Source organism: Limulus polyphemus, unplaced genomic scaffold, assembly GCF_000517525.1.
Source record: "Limulus polyphemus unplaced genomic scaffold, Limulus_polyphemus-2.1.2 Scaffold991, whole genome shotgun sequence".
Lineage (NCBI taxonomy): Eukaryota > Metazoa > Arthropoda > Merostomata > Xiphosura > Limulidae > Limulus > Limulus polyphemus.
Window position 1 is genome coordinate 119,881 of NW_013666601.1, and position 13,010 is coordinate 132,890.

Consider the following 13,010-nt stretch of genomic DNA (forward strand, 5'->3'; position numbering starts at 1 on the left):
TTAGATGGGGGATCCAACGACCTCTCCCCTCATGTCATCCTGTATCATTGTGCAAAGTTTGTGCTGATTGATAAAGAGATATGGAAATGTATAAGGAACAGATACATACACATATTGACGTTTATTTATATAGAAGATGGGGGGGGGAACCCCCACCCCTTTCTTAACCTTCCTCATATGATCCCGTATTACTGTGTCAAGTCTGGTGCTGATTGATCAAAACATCTTGAAATGTATAAAGAACAGATACATACACATATTGACATTTATTTATATAAAATATGGGGGGTACAACCCCACCTCTTCATTACCTTCCTCATGTCATCCTATGTAACTGTGTCAAGTTTGGTGCTGATTGATCAAGAAATGTGGAAACGTATATTTTTCCCCGATACACACTTTGCTTTATATAGGAAATATATATATAAGCCATTTGTTAAAATAACAATACTTACGGTGTGAGCACCTTTTCCGGTGAAGCGTGATTAATTTATATTCACTTATGTCTGCCACAGTATTAGGCAAATTATATTTCTGTACCACTGCTTTCTTTATTTGGTTCCTTATGGACATTGCAAGAAGGAAAGTATAAAATAGTATTTCAATCACACCATATTCACCAGATTTATTGTGAGTGACTAATTTCAATCAATATCACAGCTCATCAGGCCAGCTGGGATACAAGAAAAATAGTAGTGGTTAAAAAAGTATTTAGATACAACATTTGCTAGAATAACAACTCATATGGTGTGAATGCTTTTACTGGGGAATAATCATTATAATAAATTATATTTGTCATAAGACAGTAATATTAAGCTTATTCTGGGGTTTCCACCCTTTGTTGTAAATAGGTTTTAAATTTTTTTAAATTTTATTCAGTTAACATTTTAATCAAGTTAGTTGTTTAAAGAAATAATTAACTGTTAATAAATCAGATAATACACTTCATAAAGTCAGAGTTTTCCCATCACATTTGCAGAAAATTGATGTTTTTCTCCATTTATAATAACTTTTCTAGACCTGGAGATTAATTTATAAATTTTTCAGGTTGCATGAAAAATTTGTTACTGTATATTTTTTAACACTATATTCTTTATTCAGTCCTTTATGATTTTCTGAGAAAGAGTGTATAACACTACTTCAGACACACCAAGTTCGTTATATTCACTGCCAATGCAGCATTTAGGTCAATCTCAGAGCTTATTAGTAATGGTTGGAACACTATTTATATACAGCGTTTGTTAGAATGACAACTCATATAGTGGGATTGCCTTTGCTGGTGAGGCATGATTATAATATATATATATAAAAAAAATATCAAAATCTCTGTTTATTTGCTTGCTTGTTTGTCTTCCGCATTCACTGCACAGGACACACTTCCCTCAGGTGAAGGTGCACAAAACGACAATTTTTCATTGATATATGTGCCTATCATCTGCTAACTGAACCAGTAACTTTATGTTTAACATATACATTACATGAATAAATTCTATGCAGACTTGACATTTTTTTGGTAAGTTTGAGTTAACACTTAATTTAGAATATAGCATTATAGGGCTATTCAGTTATAGATCATTAAGTATACATCTACTAATAAATCATATATTTAACCTTAGACACAAAAGAAAATTATGCAGAATTAGAATGTCATGTGTGAAAAAGCAAAAAGTAGGCCTAGCCTATAAAATAAAATTATGCCAGCTGCCGTAAAATAGACAATGTAAAAATAGTAAAGCTTAAATTATAATACTTATTGTGTACAATAAGATTAAAGTCAAGTCAGTGTAACTAGTAGTGCTTGCATGAGATGGAAGATGGGTTGAACCTGAACATTTTTTTTATGCCCATTAGAATAGACAGGCCTATTTAGTTATGATTTATCAATTATACATCTACTAATACATCACATAGTTAATCTCACATACAAAAGAAATGTATGCAAAATTAGCATATTGTGTGTGAAAAAGCAAACAATAGGTCTAGCCTATAAAATAAAATTATGGTGTCTACCATAAAATAGACAACGTGAAAAGAGTAAGGCTTATAATACTTATTGTGTAGAATGAGATTAAAGTCAAGTCAGCTAATGTACTTTATTTTACTTTTTTTTTTCCTCTGGGTGTTTCAATACCTGGAAGTGGATTTTTTTCTTTTGATACATTATAAAGTACAATATTGCATTTTGTTTGTGGCATATTTCATACATCAATGTCAATGTGAATATGGTATCACATTCATGAAAATATATTAAATTTACATTAAAGCAAATTTAACATAATATTAAATACATACTTACATTTGAAATTTTAATATTTGAGTAGGGATGACAGGGGATGAGGGGAATAGAGCTAGGCTTATCCTGTTCAACAGAACAGGTACTCATACATGTATAAGATAATCTAAGTATTCTCTATAAGGGCCTATTTATCTTTGCCAGTGAAGGAAAAATAAAAACAATGATTCATAAGGAAGTTCTGATTTAAAACAGTTCATAGTTTATTTTCAAAAATCAAACTAAAGGTTGTTTTTCTTTCACAAGTTCACAAAATATCTTTCATCTATTGAAATATGGAGTGGGAAAAAAGAGAGAGTAGGTTTTATTTTTTCAAAAACCCAGGCAACTAGTCAATTATATTTGTTGTGGTACTTTTTAACACTGCATTCTTTATTAGGTTTCTAATATATCTTCCAAAAAGAAAAGTGTATAACAGTATTTCAATCACACCATGTTTGCCATAATAATTGCCAATCAACAGTTTCACTTAATATGTCAGAGTTCATGATGCTGGCTGGGATACAAAAAACATAGTAGTAGTTGGAACAGTATTCATATAAGACATTTATTAGAATAACAAATGGTATGATGTAAACACCACTGATGGGAAACAAGATTATAATAAATTTATTTGTCATAAGATAATAGTATTAGGCTTATTGTATTTTCTTAACATTACCTTCTTTATTTGGTCCTTATGCTTTTTCTGAAAAGGGGAGTGTATAACAGCATTTCAAGGACAACGTGTTCAACATATTCATTGCTATCAAGACATTTTGATCAAAATCAGAGATTATTAAGCCAGCTGGGATAAATGTACACTATTTATATAACTGATTTATTAGAATAACTTATTGTTATGGTGTGAGTGTCTTTGCTGGCAAAACATAACTATGATCAGTTATCTTTGTCATAAAACAATAGTACTGGTCTTATTATATTTTTTAACACAATATTGTTTATTCAATCCCTTATGGATTTTGTGAGAAATATGCACAACAGTATTTCAACAAAACCAGGTATGCCATATCCATTGCAGCTGACATTCTTCTTTTAAGAAAAACTGTGAAGGACCAAGTAAAGAATGTAGGGTTAAAAATACAATAAATCTAATACTATTGTCTTATTACAAATAAAACTTGTACATTCATTTTCACAACATAGTTGTTCTAACCACTGGAGTTGTATAAAAAAAAAACATAAAACTTTATAGCAGCTATCACAGATAATACAGTTATTTTTCCTTCCATTAGAATTATATGATTAACTTATTACAAAAGTTATTGAATAGCAATAATTAATAGAAAACAAGGTTTAATAAGGTCACTGATAAAATAATCATTCCAGAAACAAGAACAAGTTATGATAATTATACTAAACAAAAGATTCAAGTCCTAGAAAGATTGTATGTAACATAACTTCGTAACTTGATAGTGTAAAAGATGTTACATGATATATTTATAAAACTTGACTTTAATTCAATAAATAAATTATATTCTATCAAAATACATATGTCCAAAACTTCAGAAGAAATACCTTAGTCAACAGAAAAGGTAGATTTTGTATAACAAAATTTATACATTGGTGAAATTTATGATTTCAACAGTGCTTAAATCAAAAACACTTCACTAAATGTGCTCCAACCCTTTATTGGAGAAGGAATGTTGACTATAATTCTGAATCTACTTTGTGCATCTACATGAAATGTGGCAAACTTTAAGTAAAATTACACAAAAAATATGATGTGTTACAAAAGTATTTGTGCTCTAGATATGTTTGTGAATTGTCAACATCAGTCTGACTTAGATACTGACAAGTTGGAGTCAAAGGTGATGTTCAATTTGTTCATTGTACAGTTTGTATAATGTCTAAAGCCTCTGAAACATATATCTGTAGTTTTTTCTCAGTATCCCTGTATATCATACCAGGTATTTACTCTTCTTTATCACAAACTGTCACTAAATCAGCAGTGTAAGGTAAAATTAATAGTTGATAACTCTGACATGAAATATGTAATACCATGTTGAATTGAACTTTGTAAAATGTCATGCCATATGCACTCTGACTCCCATCTGTGGACACAGAGTTAAAGGAGATGAAGGGAGAGACTCAATAAATAAATAAAAAATAATTTCAAATAACTGAGTATGTTTTTTATTGTACTGCTTATGGTATTAGTGTATTTCACAATATATACATATTTCCTTACTTCGAATTTGAACCTGAGGCCATTCATATATCTTGCAAAAAAAATGAATAATATAAATTTATTTTGAATTTTTGAACTTTCTTTTTTTACCTAGCTACATCGCTGATTTTGCTACAGTTAGTGTTAGGATAGAGAAGTTATTATTTCCCCACACTGAAAATATGCTTCTAATAGTTGTTGCCCTCTATATGCAGAACATTTTTCATAAGCCACAAGCCTTGAAACTCCAACCTACTCTACGATCAACATGATTCACTGCGTCTTTGCACGTAAATCATCATGTGACAACCCTCCACTAATATGAGTGTGACACACCCTCCTGATGCTCGTGATTCCCTCTTTTCAAATCTACCTAACCACCATCTGAAGATGACTTTGGTGGAACATCCAATGCAACCCTCACAACATCCTCATCTCGGACCCAACTCCATTGAGGAAGAGTGCCAGGAGTAACAGAACTGAGACTGCACAACATCAACTTCCAGGAACAATCACATGGAGGTGGGGCAACTGAATCACTAGGTGGCAGCTAATATAACTCTATATGACTTAGTCAGCCATACAATGTGAAATCTTTGGATGGATAGATAAGTAACATACATGGACAGGTAATTCTCGCCACCAAGTGGGATATTAGACCTAAAAAGGACATGTCTCTGTAAGCAAAAGTAACATACAGGAAAAAGGTAACTTAAAAAGTCACAATCAGACTGATGCTTGAAGGATGGTGGCAGGTGGAAAACATTCCCCCCTGATGAGGAATAAACATCCACCTGATGAACATAGTTGGAGATGAACATATGAGGTGTCATCCACATGCTTGACTGAAGAATTTCCTCATATGGATGATGGAGGTGAGATGCCAGAGAAAATGAAAGGTGCCATATTTGATGCAACGACACCTGGAACAAATTGCGGGAAGGACACAGGGAGGAATATGCCAGTCTAATAAGCTGACGAACCCAACCTGTAAAGGTAGAAGGAGAAAGGTCATGTAATGAGGAAAGTTTCCAGGGGATGAAAAGGTGGGATAAGGATACATGGAAGGAGGCCATTCTGGCAATAAAACAATGAAGAGCATGGATGGGACTTAGAAGTTTATCTGGATCAGACCAAGTATAAAGGTTGGAAATGGAGGGAAGGGAAATTGGCATGAATAAAGAATTTCCTTCATGAACCACTGAAGTTTTGGGCAGAAAAGATCGATCCAGATAGAGGAGAACATATGTGGAATGGAACAGAATACGTGAAACATCAATGACAAAGATATCACACCGTTGATACCCACAAGCAAAAAAGGAGTAGGAAGTAAGTTAAGTGATAAGAAATACAGGGAACAGGAGGACAAAAGTCCAAATGGATGGAGTGTGGGAGAGTAAAAAACAATATTGACATTCCAATCTGGAAGAACCACCTGATAAGGACGTTGACGAATCTGGAAGGAAGACAATAAAAAGGAGATTGTAGAAGAGGAAAACACAACACAGTACCTGGAAAAACAGAAGGTGTTGGACAAGGATTTTCAATAAACTGCAATGGAAGAGACAGAAGCCCTATAATCAAACAGCCAGGTAAGAAAATTTATAAAGAGAGGAACAGTGGGGTTAGTAGAGGAAACCCCATGGCTTAAAGACTAACGGTGGAAGATGTTCCACTTATGTTGATAAACTGCAAGGGAGGAACGGTGAAAAGATCGGGCTAAAAAGGTAGTAACATGCATAGACAATCCGGATCTCCTTGCAAGGGACCAGATAAATGGCAAACATAAAGTTGGAGGGTGTGAAGATGAAAGACTGGTGACTGAAGTTGACAGTGGAGGGATGGAGTGAGAAGAAGTGGTAACCAAGGTTGTGCCAGCCAGTAGAAAGCAATCAGAAGGACCTGACATGGAGTGGAATGGATAACCAAAATCACCTTAGGAAGGAGCCAGATAGGAGGGTAGGTATAAAGGTACCAGTAGGTCAAGTCCCGACTGAGAGCATCCACTGCCAGAGTCTGTGGATGAGGAACTGGAGACCAAAAAGAGATGTAACTTGGTGTTGAAGAAAGTTGCAAAAGTTTCGAAATGAGGAGTACCCCACTGATTGCAAAGCCACTGGAAAGCAACCACTCCATGGGTTAAATTTGATTGGGCCGAGAAAGATGATCTGCCATGAGGTTGAAAGCACCTGGAACATGACATGTTATGAGACATATCTGTAGTGTGTGGGCCCAATAAAGAAGTTCCAGTGTTCAACCATAAAACTAAGGAGAATGGGTGACTAATATAGGAGACAAAGGTGGAATTAACTTAATGGATCATGATGAGTTTGTTCTGTAAAATAGGAAGAAAATGAACAAAAGCATGCTGTACCACCAGAAGCTCCAATATGTATATATGATATGATTGTTCTATCTGAGACTATTGTCCAGAATTTTCCTGCTGATCAACCCATACCCTAACCCCAGAGAGAAGCATTGGTGAACAGATGCAAACCTGGAGGATGAGGAAGTAGTACCCCTGTTGTGGTGTTGTTCTTGTTCAATCACCAATGAAAATCATCAAGAAGGAAAGGAGGAAGAGTAACTGGGGAATCCAAGGGATCCCAAGCAAGATTCCACTGGTCGTGCAATGCCAACTGAAGAGAATGTTTATGTGCATGACTCAAGGGGATATGGTTTCCATGAAAGCCCTAGTCCCCAAAAGCTATAGAATCTTGTTTGCAGAAACAGAGGGAGAAGAAAGGATGTGGAGAACTGAAAGCTTCATCAAATGCAGACGAAGTGGAGAAGGTTGAAAAACACATCCACGTGGACAAGATAATGGGTGGGAATCAGAAAAGACTTCTCCATCTTGAGAATCCAACTCACACAAGCTGTTTCCGTCAATAGCAGACAAGTGTGTTGAGAAAACACCAGTTCAAAAGGAGCTAACAGAAGCCAGTCATCCATGTAGTGGTGGAAGCACAACCCTCGAGTATGCATAAGTTGGACAAAGGCCCTGTCCACTCAACAAAACATATATGATGCTCAAGCAAGCCTGAATGGTAAAGTGCAAAACTGGAACACAACCCCATTGTGGACAAATTGAAATATCATCTGGACTGATGAGAAATGGAAATATGGAGGTAAGCATCCGAGACTTCCATCTTGGTCATCCACAGACCTGGAAAAAAAGCCCACTGATGGGTGAGAAAAGATTCCATGGTAAAGCGGAAGAAGATCCAGAAAGTGGTTGAAGTGGGACAGATTGATCACAAGATGCCAGTCCCTGGTCTTCTTGGGGATGGCAAAAAGGTTGGAGTAAACACTTGGAGAAGAAAGACTGACAGACTCTATAGCACATTTTGAGAGAAGAGTTTGAACTATCTCAGATAGATGTGGTATTGGAACCTGAAACAAAGGCAGTGGGGAGAGAAATGGGAAAAAAATCTGTCTGATAAAACTCTGATCACCCATGGGTCGGAAGTGAACTCCTGCCACAGGTGAACAAAATCACATAAACATGCCACAACTGGTCCAGAAACCAGGTAGTCACAGGAACTGTTGGCGACAATGAGTATCATGGCAAGCTAAATGACAAATCAACATACTCCTGGAGGAAGGAAGAGGCAGATGATGGGAGGATGAAGGATGGGAAACAGGTATAGACGATGGTATTGGTGCAGGCTGACATAAACAAGCAACCAAAAAAGAAAGGGTTGAGTGTTGCCTTACAGATTCCAAAGATTCAGGAATGTCTCCAAAAACAGACCTATGGAGAAACGGATCCATCCTCAGGTCACAAAGGTATGTGGAAGGTAGACAAACCTGAGAGAAGTGTCTGTACTAAGGAGATCCCAACAACAAAGAAACCACATGTTAAGGGAAGATGCCAAGGAGAATAATCACACCAATGGTGAGGTAATGAGGGAATGGTTATCCTCTAAATACCCCTCAGGTGATTAGAGGAGAGCCTCATAAAGGAGGTGTATGAATGACTGATGTAAGGGTAAGAAGAAGGTGTGAAACCTGGGCATGGAATAAGAATATAGGATTATCAGGATCTGCTCTCCCACACAGGAAAAAGTGACTTCAACTGCTGTGAGCCTCATGATAAGCCAATGTATAATGATCAGATGCCTGTGGTGGACAAGGCATGCTGGTACAAGCCCTCAACTGAGAAATAAAATGCTCAGCATGTACCCTGATATCAGGTAATTAGACGATGGGGTAGCATGTAACAAGGAAAGGACAGGATCATATAAAACTGGGGATACAGATAAAATCTAAAAAACCTGAGAAATCATTTACAATAAAGCTAAGGGAGGCCTGGCTGAATCCTCAGGAGAGGCATGGAAGTGCACAGTATAGGTAAAAGGTGGAAAAGCTGTCAAAATACTCCTCATCATGAACAGGTTCGACAATGACAGGAGGAGCCTGAACACTGTTGGGAGAAGAGAACAGATGCATGTAAAGATCAATTCTCCTGATGAATGATGGCCAAAATATCCTCAGCTGAGACCCCAGGTCTTGAACCCTGTTATGACATTTGAAGTTGTACGAACGGAAGCTGAAGTCTTGACATGAAATTCCAAATTCACAATAGACTGGGAACAAATTGAAAATTGAGAAAAGGTAAGAAAAAAGTACTAGAAACTGCCTAATGAGAAGTGATGGTTAGGAATAATTGAATAGAGGGAGTCACGTGTGTCACACTCCTATTGGTGGAGTTGTCGCATGATGTTGATCGTGGTGTAGGTGGGAGTTTCAAAGCTTGTGGCATGTGAAAAAATTTTGCATATAGATGGCAGCACTGAACAAGAATAGCTATTATGTGAGAGGAGAAAAGGTACCATATCGGAATATAGATAGTTTTAGAAAAAAAAGTGACATTCATTTAAGAAACAAATGGTTATGCAAGTGAAACGTGTAAACTTTATGATGAAAGTGAGTATTTTTATTCATAACATGAAACTTATCTTGCACTCAGACTACACAGAGACTGAGTCAGACTGACTCTGTGAATTAACAGACATCTTTAGTAAAAACACATTATTAAAAACTATGTTCTTTTGTAGTCAACATACTTGTAATATTTATTAAAAGCCTACCAAATTTCATGAAGATACACTAAGTCAATTCAGAAGTATAGTAAACATAAACTCTCCAATAGAAGTGTTAGTCCAGTGGATCAACCCCATGCACAAAGCGTTAATCCTTGTCAAACTGTTTGGGATGATTACTTGCCATATGTTATGTTATGATTGTCCTGCACAATGGATCAGAGTACAACAGGTTGTACATTGAACATGCTCAAGTTTGGTAGAGAAATACTGCTCTCAGATGTGACATATGGTCCACACCAACTGAAAGTGTAATACAATGTCCACAGGAATATATGAAATGGCTGCAAGTTATGTTACCAAACATGCACAAGTTTGCATTTCAACAACTGAGAAATACTGCCATGTGGTAGAAGAGATGTTATGGTAAAGCAGTAAAAGAACATTGATTCCAGTAAGAAGTGGCTTTGTTTGTTGCATTCCCAGGTGACTCAGTGAGATTACATATTTAGTGTTCATTGGGATTGACACAGAAGGTTTGCTACTATGTTCTTTTTAATGTAAGCTTATAGTATATGTCCAGTAACAAAAATATTGTTAAAAACTATTATCAGTGTAATGATAATAATGTCACATAAGCTAACACTAATTTTATTAAACTATGTGGATCAACAATGCCTAAAGAAGGTCCAAGGAGCGATTGGTTAAATAAAAAAAAAACAAATAAAATACTTGAGTGATGTTTGTGTCTTGTATTTCTCACTCCTAGATATTCTGTTCGAGGTATTTTGTTTTCCCACTATATATAGATTTCCTTGCCTCACATTTGAGCCAAATCCTTAATCAATTAGGTGAAAGGATTAACTCCTAATCACTTTTTAATGACTCAACCTACTACATTATTCCCCTTTCTTAAATAATAATACCCATCTTTAAGGCCTGATGTCAGGGTTATGGGATGACCCTAAGTTGGGCTCTAATGTGGTAGTTTTATCTTTAGAATATATATATTTCTTCACCTGATATTTGAAGCTAATACCATGCAAGTGTTCTACCTACTGAGATAACAGGCTAAACCCCTAATGCTTGCTAATAAGTCATTTTGGAACACTCAGACTATTATACTACTACACTGCACAGTAAAGGCTGTCTCCAAGATAAAATTATTGATAATGATTAATATTCTAGAAGGCTTGTCTAAATCTGAGTTTGCAATTAAAAGTCATGTGAATTATTTCAGCATCTTTTTTCTCTAAATATAGGTAAAAACATTACCAGAGATACTTGCTGACAATACCATATCATTATGGGTAAAGCAGAAGTGCTTGCTAAAAGAACTGGTCTTTAGCAATAAAAAAAATTATATTAAATATATTATCTAAGTATAATTTATATAGCTTAGCACTGACGTTTGTTAAACACTGATAAGATTAATAATAATTTTAATTTAAAATTTATTATTTCTGTCAAAATACTCAAAACCTTTTAACTAACCTGCCACTAGGTAGATCATGTTGGTTTTCAATACTTTTGTGTGTTCTAGATGGCATGCTATCACAGCATTCCCTTGAAGTTTGAATTACTGGTATTTGTTCTAAATTCATGCTCTGGGTATAAGGAAACAGACTTCCATGCCAATGAAAGAAAATAGGTTTTGTGTTTTCACTATTTGAAGCACTCCTAGGTTGAGGTATTAGGCCTAATTCATTCTTTGTTCTTGAAGGTTCATTGCTCTGAGCAAGTAATACACATTAAAGAGACTGTACAGCAATTATACATACATACATATAAAATTTCAAATAATTCCTTTGTAAATTAATTCTTGGAATCCTTTATCTCCTTTCATGGTTTTATCAATCAATGAGAAATTACACCATGTTGACAGATATTAAAATTACTGTACTGAGTACCAAATTAAGATTTCAGATTATTATAATTGGTAAATCCCAAATGGTTTCTCTATCTTAGTGAAACTCCACTAACATTATTTCCATCCATCAATTTTAAAATTATTCAAATGGTGATATATGTTCAAATGCTCATGTACAACAGTATGGATTAAGATATTCTGTCCCTTCAAGTAAAGGCCAGTGGAAAGAGAAAAAAAGTGCTTTTTGTTCTTTACTACAGAAAGTACGTTTTAATACACACATATATATATTACACTTATTTTATGAAGCAAATGTAACATTTGGATTAATCATATTTGTTTCACATTTTAACATTTAACAGAAAACCATTGTTAATGTAAATGCTTATTTTAGGGCTTGGAACTTCAGCATTATAATGCATTTGGAAAACACTTCTGTAAAGTTTTCTAAAATGGATAGGTTTTCTCTTTGCCTACAAAATGAATCTTTGAAAGTGTCTGAATTGCTATTTTCCAGCTGATTATATTTGTCTACATCAAAACAAATTTTCTTCTTGAAATTATAATCACATAAATAAACAATAATTTATACCACCATAAATAATAACTAAATACAAGGAATCCAAAAAGATTGTTTTTATTTCCCTTTTATGAATGCTTTTTCCTCCTACTTCTGCCAAGAATTTTTTATGTTAGAGGGAAACAATTCCTAATCCATGATATGGCATAAACTACGTCTTTGAAATAACTAAACATAAAGAGATATTAACAAATAGATACTATAGATATGTACCCTAAAATGGCTTCATGCATATTTTGTGCAGTAACTCCTGCTCCTGTTACCGCAGATCGGCCAATCTCCACGAAGAAAAAACAATCTGTGTGCCCAAATCTTCGGATACTCATGAACTTCAAATTATAGTCTAATATTAATGAGTTAAAACGACACTTGTGTAAAACATTTATTAACAATTAAAAGAAATACAACATTAAAATCATTACACAATGAATATTTATTAAAAACAGGGACTTGCTCTAAAAAATACTCTACATTTTCCTAAGACATCATCTTCAGAAATAACAGTAAAGGCTTGACTGGGAGTTACATACCCACATAATCATTTACATACCAATAATGCCATCTAGGCTTAAACTACACAGTTACAAAACATTTGTTCAGTACTTGATTATTTCTAGACCTGGACCAGCTTCCTTGTTTAACACAATATCTTTGTTTTTTTCAATTTCAATAGTTTCTCTGTAATCAAATTCAGTTTTAAATTCTAACTGTTTAATCAACTTAGTGTTACTCCAGTCTATAACATGAGATGTTTCTACTACATTTTTATGTTCTTTGATCCTGAACTTTATATTTCTACCCGTTTGACCAATATAAACTCGACCACAGATACAAGAAATTTTATAAATCCCACATTTAGCAACTTCTTCTATTCTATCTTTTGTACTTGTGAGATTACTTAATTTACAATGCGGAGAGAATGTTACACTAAATTCTATGTATTTTTTCATTATATTACTTATTCTTGTAGATAAGCCTTGAACATATTGCAGACAAACTATCATGTATTTACTTTGCATTTTCCCTCGAACCAATAATTTCGAGTTTATATC

General features: G+C 34.7%; 1 long non-coding RNA gene across 1 annotated transcript in view; it reads right to left on the bottom strand.

Moving 5' to 3' along the window:
* The window catches only part of LOC111086286, a 21,217-nt gene extending 8,511 nt beyond the window's left edge, over positions 1 to 12,706 (bottom strand). Inside the window, exons 1-2 of the long non-coding RNA XR_002611015.1 lie at positions 12,172 to 12,706; positions 11,003 to 11,241 (exon numbers count right to left, since the gene is read on the bottom strand). This is a non-coding gene — a long non-coding RNA (uncharacterized LOC111086286). The remainder of the gene's footprint in view (positions 1 to 11,002; positions 11,242 to 12,171) is intronic.
* Between the last annotated feature and the right edge of the window lie 304 nt (positions 12,707 to 13,010).